We start from the raw sequence: 7003 nt of genomic DNA on the forward strand, positions 1-7003 counted from the left end.
TTGATTAAAATATATAAAAGAAAATCTGCCAGTGGGCTAAGAAAATCAACTTAAATCAAACAAAAAACGTATTTATTTTTGTGACCCTACTGACAGATATCTGTTCTTCAACTTGGTATCTTAAGTAAATCTATCTTGATTTAAGGATGTTTCGATGTTTGTACTGAAAACACATGAAAAATACAGAGAAATATACTGAAAGATTTCCTGTCATGATTTTATGAATTTAAGACTTTCTGGATTCAAGACCTTTTTAGGCCATAATTCGTGGAGGTACTAATTGTGACTTTTTAACCCTTTTATTTCCTTAGGGACATTTTAGTCTTTTTTTTCATCATTTTTGCTGTTGTTATTTGAAAGTGTAGCTTGTATGTGCGTACCAAGAAAATGTTTTGTGTATTTTAAATCCAATATTGCTAAAAAAAAAATGAGTGCTGTTACTAATCATTGACATTGACATATCCAAGACTGTAAAAAAAACTGCTTAAAATTAGGTAAATGGAAAATTATTATTATTTTAAATAAAAAAAAAAGTGGCATGTAAAGAGTTAAAATGAAAATGAGTGAATTTTTTGGGAGTTCTGTTCAGGACTGATGTTGGTAAAAAGATCTCTGTCAGTGAAAGCAGAAAAAAATATATATTAATATATACTATTTTTATGATCATTTGTTTTTTTTTTTCTTTTTTTTTTTTTTTAGATTTTTAGACTTTTTAAGTCAACTGTGTAACAAAAAAAAATGATGCACACTTAACATGCAGGTGAATTGCAACTTTTTAACCCTTGTGCATCCTTATGGGCATGTTTTTTTTTGGGGGGGGGGGGGGTTGTCTGTCTTCATGCAAGCAGCATAAACACACTTTCTAACATATACCAAAAAAATCAATGTGTGACAAATCCAATCTTGAAATGACGTCCTCTCTGAAGCTGAGCAGCAGGACTTCCTCTCTGGATCCCGTCGGAATAAACCATTAAACCGTAGGGAGGAGAGAAAACCTGCAGAGCACTAAATAAAGCTATGTCAAACCCATTCAGCTCTTGCGAATATCCTCTGAGGGGCCAAGAACATCACAAGCCATTCAGTTTATATGAATGGACACTAACAGACTTTTGCAGGTATATCCTGTGGTCCATTAGAAACAGCCTTCGTTTCAATTGAGTGTCTCCCAGAAGGACCCAGCTTCCTATTTCGAGTGGAAATTGTATAAAGTTACCCCCTCCAGTGTTCATATCTTTACTGCTTCAAAAGCAAGGGACCCATTTACTTGGAAATATGAATGAGCTGATGTCTTAAGCAAGATTACAAATCATTCTTTAAAACTTCAGTCTCATTCACGACATCGGTGCATATCATTTTATCACACAACTTTATAAAATTGAAGGGGAAAGGCCTTGTCATTTTCTCACGAGGGCTAAAGTAAATGATTTTGGAGCGGCGCATCTCCACCAATGTCACATGTTTAAGGGATGATGTCAGTGTGTCAGGACAGCTGTATATCTTTCACAGCACTGAAAATACTGGTGAGGTGGATCCGTAAAGATGGACCGGAGGATTGAGTCGTCATCATTGACATACCATCTGCGTTTGTTTTAACTCACCATTCACAACTGTAATAGTCATGAGTTGCTCTGAACAACAGTCATGTGAATCCCCATAGACGCTGTATAAAAGCAGCTACATATTTTACACTTTACAGGACCTTTTGAGTCACAAATACTAAAAAACTTTTACGGTTGTCTTCAGTAGCACTACTTTGTCTTGTTCGTTCACTAAATGCCTCATTCAGTCAATAAATCAATTTCTTGCTCAGAAACACAAACTGATCTATTATATTAGTAGCCACATATGTTCACATAATGACTTTCAGTTTCATAAAAGCCATGTTAGAGCACCAGAATCTCCCAAACACGCTTGTCTAAAAAAAATCATTTTAAATTCTTGTTACAGAATTATGGTTTATTGCTGTTTTGTCGCTATTGTTAGCTATTTCTTGTGTTGTGATGGTAAGAGTTCATCTTTGGAATACCAGGATCTTTTACATATAAAAAAATCCAAACCCAGTAATAAAGGTAAAAACTATAAGGCCATCTGCACAGAATAGTAGTCTGGAAATATTGGTTTTAAACATAAAAACAAACATTTCAGGAAGAATATATAATGATGTGAAGATCAATATGTCTGTTTTGTTTTGTTCTGGTCATTTTGACCCAGAGAGGATCTTCTTTTTTCTAGAAAATGCTAGTTAATGTAATTGCCTTCTGAAGACTTCTGATCATTTTTGTACTTTTTTGTTCCTTTTTCCCCTATTGTTACTCTTATGGTGACTACAAAAATTGCTTATATAAGTTTCACAATATGCATAATTCTTACTACCAAATATTGCATTGGATATTTGTATCAACTTGTTTTTTTCTTTTTCAAAGCACAGGTTATTTTCTCAGTTTTTGGTACTGATTGATCGTCTAGGCCTCAGAGTGCTTATGCACATCAGTTTTTGAGTGAACGTTGCCAAAATTATCAACCAATCAGTTCCAAAAAGAATTACAAAACTAATGCTAAATGAAAGAAAACAAGTTGACCAAAAGATTAAAAGTTATTACATTATGCAACCTTATGTAAATTTCTCTCTAACTGAACATTAAGCTTCTATTTTTGTCAAAAGTGAACCTATCTGATCTATTTAACGTGCTCGGTTGTAAAATCTTACACATCTGACCTAAAATAAAACCTGGTGTGGGAATGACAGAGTATCATCTGGTGGTGAACTGGATACTCGTTCAGGGACGAACATGTTGTGCTGCTGTGAGCGTAATGAGCCCCACGTCTTTGCTCCTGGGCTTAAACTCTCTGCCCGGAGACGAGTCCGAGGTGTAATTAACATTACAGGCATTGCAGTCTGACGTGTTGAATAATTACTCGCTTCTCAGTGACATGCCAGCTGCTGCTTCAGGGAGGACGTCACGAACCACTCGACCTTAGAGAGATGCTACTGCAGAAGACTGGAAAAATGAGGCACGGAAGATGCAAGTGACTTGTTACTTTTCAAAGACAAAAAAAACAACTTTATTTATGATAAACATATTTATGAAAAAAAAACTACATTAAAAAATCTATATATATTTATATAAACACCATTAAGGATCATTAAGCATTGTGACACTAAAAGACAATGAAGCAAATTGGATCCTCATTACTTTTTTTTTAAGAATTGAAATAATTTTAAAATGATACAAATAATTTTTAAATAAATTCACATTTATTTATAAACTGTTTACAAATATTTATCAAAATAAAACAAAAATATATATTCATTTTCAAAGATTTAAACGTTTAAAAATATAGATTTCGTTTTTTAACTTAATTTATTTTTATAACATTATTTAAAATACACTGTAACCTATTTACATTGACCAACATTTGAAAGAAATTATTACTTTTATTCAGCTAAAAATCGAATTGCTGGTCTTAATCCGAAAAAGAAAAAAAAGTTTCTTGAGCAGTAAATCATCATTATTCTGATTTCTGAAGATCATGTGACACTGAAGACTGGAGGAATGATGCTGAAAATACAGCGGAGCATCACAGGAATAAATACATTCTAAAATATACTCAACCAGCTATTTTAAATCGTAATATTATTTCATAATTTTTTTTTTTTTGATCAAATAAATAGGCTACATCCTTTGTGAGCATAAGAAACTTTTGAATGCGAGTGTTATTTATCTAATTCTTCTAATTATTTGTCAAACATTTGCCACAGAAAATAATTGCAAGCTGATGCTAATCACATTTTTTGGGTAACTTCTCCACAGTGGCCTGCTCTTGATCTTTATCGTAACGTCATTAACATAGCTGCTCTGTTTTCTTTCGGGTGAGCTGTGAGAGCATGTATTAATATAGCTCATGTTCTTGTGCCATTATATCTTTAGTGCATGCAAACTGTTAAAGAAGACCCCCCCTGTGTTGTTCTTTATGGGTCCCAATTGACTCGCTGGGATTCCTTGTGTTTGATCCCATTCAACAGTTTGCCTTGAACTGGGAAAGACGATCGGCTCGGGTTTCCTGAAGCTCCCAACGCCGTCCCTCTGGGAGGTTGCCCTTCCAAAGCCATCCGGATGGTCAGCGCTGAGTTTGTGGGTAAACTTAATAATTCCCCGAAGAATAAAGTGAACGAAGCGGGTTGAAATCAAATCTGCACTGGGCTCAACTTTGATTCGTGCATTTGCTCTAATGTTCTGAGATTCCTTCGTCAGCTCAGATGTTCACAGGTGCTAAAGGCACAGCTTTGTGTTTGTGTTTGCTTTCTGCCAATTAGTGACTTCCGAAGTCAGGAACTTGTGTTTTTCAGGATATCACTTATCACAAACAACTCTCAATTTACTTGCATTTCACTGCTGGTTATATATGCTCTTTATAATCGTGTATGTGACCAATAAAGAAAATCTTGATTCTTGTTCAAATGAAAGTACAGGTATGTGAAAAAAAAAAAGTTTCAAATTATATTTCTTTATTATAGATTACAAAAATAATAATTCAGATGGCTGTCTGAATGTCCAGGTCATTATTATATCACAAAAAAAGAAATTAAAATATTTCATATATATATATATATATATATATACAAAACAAAATATTACTAAAATGTTATGTATTTATTTCAAGTATTTATAAATGGTGGTACTTCTAGTGTTAGAAATATAATTTCCTCAGCTTTTTTAAATGATTGTATTACAGTACTCATAGTCTAATTGAAATTCGTAAGAATTACAATGAAATTAAATGGTAAAACAAACCAATGTTTTAAAGTTATATTACAGTATTGAGAATCTAATAAACTTGAGAATTACAAAAAAAAAGGTGAAATATGAAAAAATATCACAATATTACAATAATCATCATTTGAGCAGAGAAATGCCCTTAATCATATTAAATATAATGCAAAAATTAATTTATGAGGAATAAATCAAAATGTAAGTTGACAAAGAAATACATTATTTTTCCCAAAATAAACCATTTTCTCTTAAAATAAACTGTTTAATTGAGTGCATAATCATTGCATTTCTAATTTTGCCTTTTAATTCAAATGATATTATATTACAGTAAAAATTATTGAGATTTACAAAAAGCTCAGAAGTGAAAGTGTTGTTGTTTTTTGACACTATAATTATGATCATTTGAATGGGAAATATGCTGTTATTAAAAAGTAATGCAAAACAATTTCCTGAAACGAGCGTCATATTTTTGCCCAATTCAGATGCATAGATTTTCAGATCGTAAAACGCGACTCTCACAGTCGACCTGATCTAGTCCATCTCTCGCCCTTCTTCCGATCCGAGCAATATGAACTCTAGCTGTTGTCACTTTGGAGATTTATTGAGTCCACATGCATTGAGATCGTCCAGAGGACCTGCCTGTGACTCTCCTTTATGAGCTCTCTGGACTAATGCCACACAATGTCTGTAAGTTGGCCTGTGCAGTTATAAAGCCTGTGGACTGAAAGAGGGCTGCACAGTCTGGCCCTGGGACAGGACGGCAAATGGACTGGGAGCCGTAAGACGAGCCGGGCCAGAAGGGGATAATTAGAGCGTTTTGTCCGACATTGTTGATATAAATATGACAAAAGCCCCTCCTGTTCCTTACCAACACACACTCTACGAGTACCCATAGACATCAGCCTAATCATCATGTTCAACAGGTGCTGGGCAAATGCAAGGGGCATGAAACCGATACTGTGTTTCCTGCAAACTGACAAACGTGCTAATTAATCTTTTTTCTTCTTATTGTTTTCCATCACCTGTTTGTGTGGTGTGAGGTCACGCTGAAAGCAGTTTTCCTGCAGTCGAGGCTGTTAAACGAATCAAAAATAGTGATTCTGTCATTGCTTATTCACCCTCGTGTCGTTTCAAACTCATACCATTGTATTTTGATTCATGGAGCTCCCAAAAAAGCATCAGATAAGTGGCATGAAACTACTAAGTCCTCCAAAGATGCACTGTGATGAATTTATAAGAATAAAATGATTAAGTTTATGACAAGGAAGACAGAATATCATTTTCCCCAAAATGAGCAAATAAATCATTTGTATACATACATCATGGTAGCATTTGTTAGCTTTAAGTTATAATAAATTGAATGGAGAAAAAAATATCACTTTAAAGTTTTTAAAATATTGTATTACTGTAATGAGAATCTAATCAATGTTTAAGAATTACAACAACAACAACAACAAAACTCAGGAAAGAAATATCCATTGATTAAAGATATTAAAAAGAGCAGGGAAATGTGCTTAGTTATTAAAATAAATTGTATTACAAATATAACAAGGTTATTTACAATTAAGTATATTCCTCAAAATGAACCATTAAACCTTTTTCTCATTTAACAAATACAAAAAAAGTATTTATTTAAAGTACACACACATATACATATATATATATATATATATATATATATTTAGAGTGGGTTTATAAAAGAATCAGCCTCCCTTAAAATAATCCCATTTTGTAGCTTTGCAGCCTGAAATAAAGACGGTTTTTGTTTTATCAGCTGTATTTACTACAACAAGTGAAAGATAGAACCCTAACATGTCAAAAAAAAGCAGAATCACTGAGTTGGAAAAAGGATGAGTGTTTTGTTGCAGCAGCTTCTGCTTTAACTCCAGTCTTCAGTCTATTGGGGTTTGTCTCTAGTAACTTTGCAGTATCTGCCGGCTCTTCTTTGCAGAACTGCTCCGGTTCGGCTCGGTTCAGTTAAGTTCAGTTCAGCTCTGTTCATTTCATTTCGGTTCAGCTCAGTTCATTTCGGTTCAGTTCAGCTCGGTTCAGTTCATTTCAGTTCGGCTCAGTTCATTTCGGTTCAGTTCAGCTCGGTTCAGTTCAGCTCAGTTCAGCTCTGTTCAGTTCAGCTCTGTTCAGTTCGGCTCAGTTCTGTTCAGTTCGGCTCAGTTCGGCTCAGTTCAGCTCAGTTCGGCTCAGTTCAGCTCAGTTCAGTTCGGCTCAGTTCA

This window comes from Carassius carassius, chromosome 18, assembly GCF_963082965.1.
Source record: "Carassius carassius chromosome 18, fCarCar2.1, whole genome shotgun sequence".
Taxonomy (NCBI): domain Eukaryota; kingdom Metazoa; phylum Chordata; class Actinopteri; order Cypriniformes; family Cyprinidae; genus Carassius; species Carassius carassius.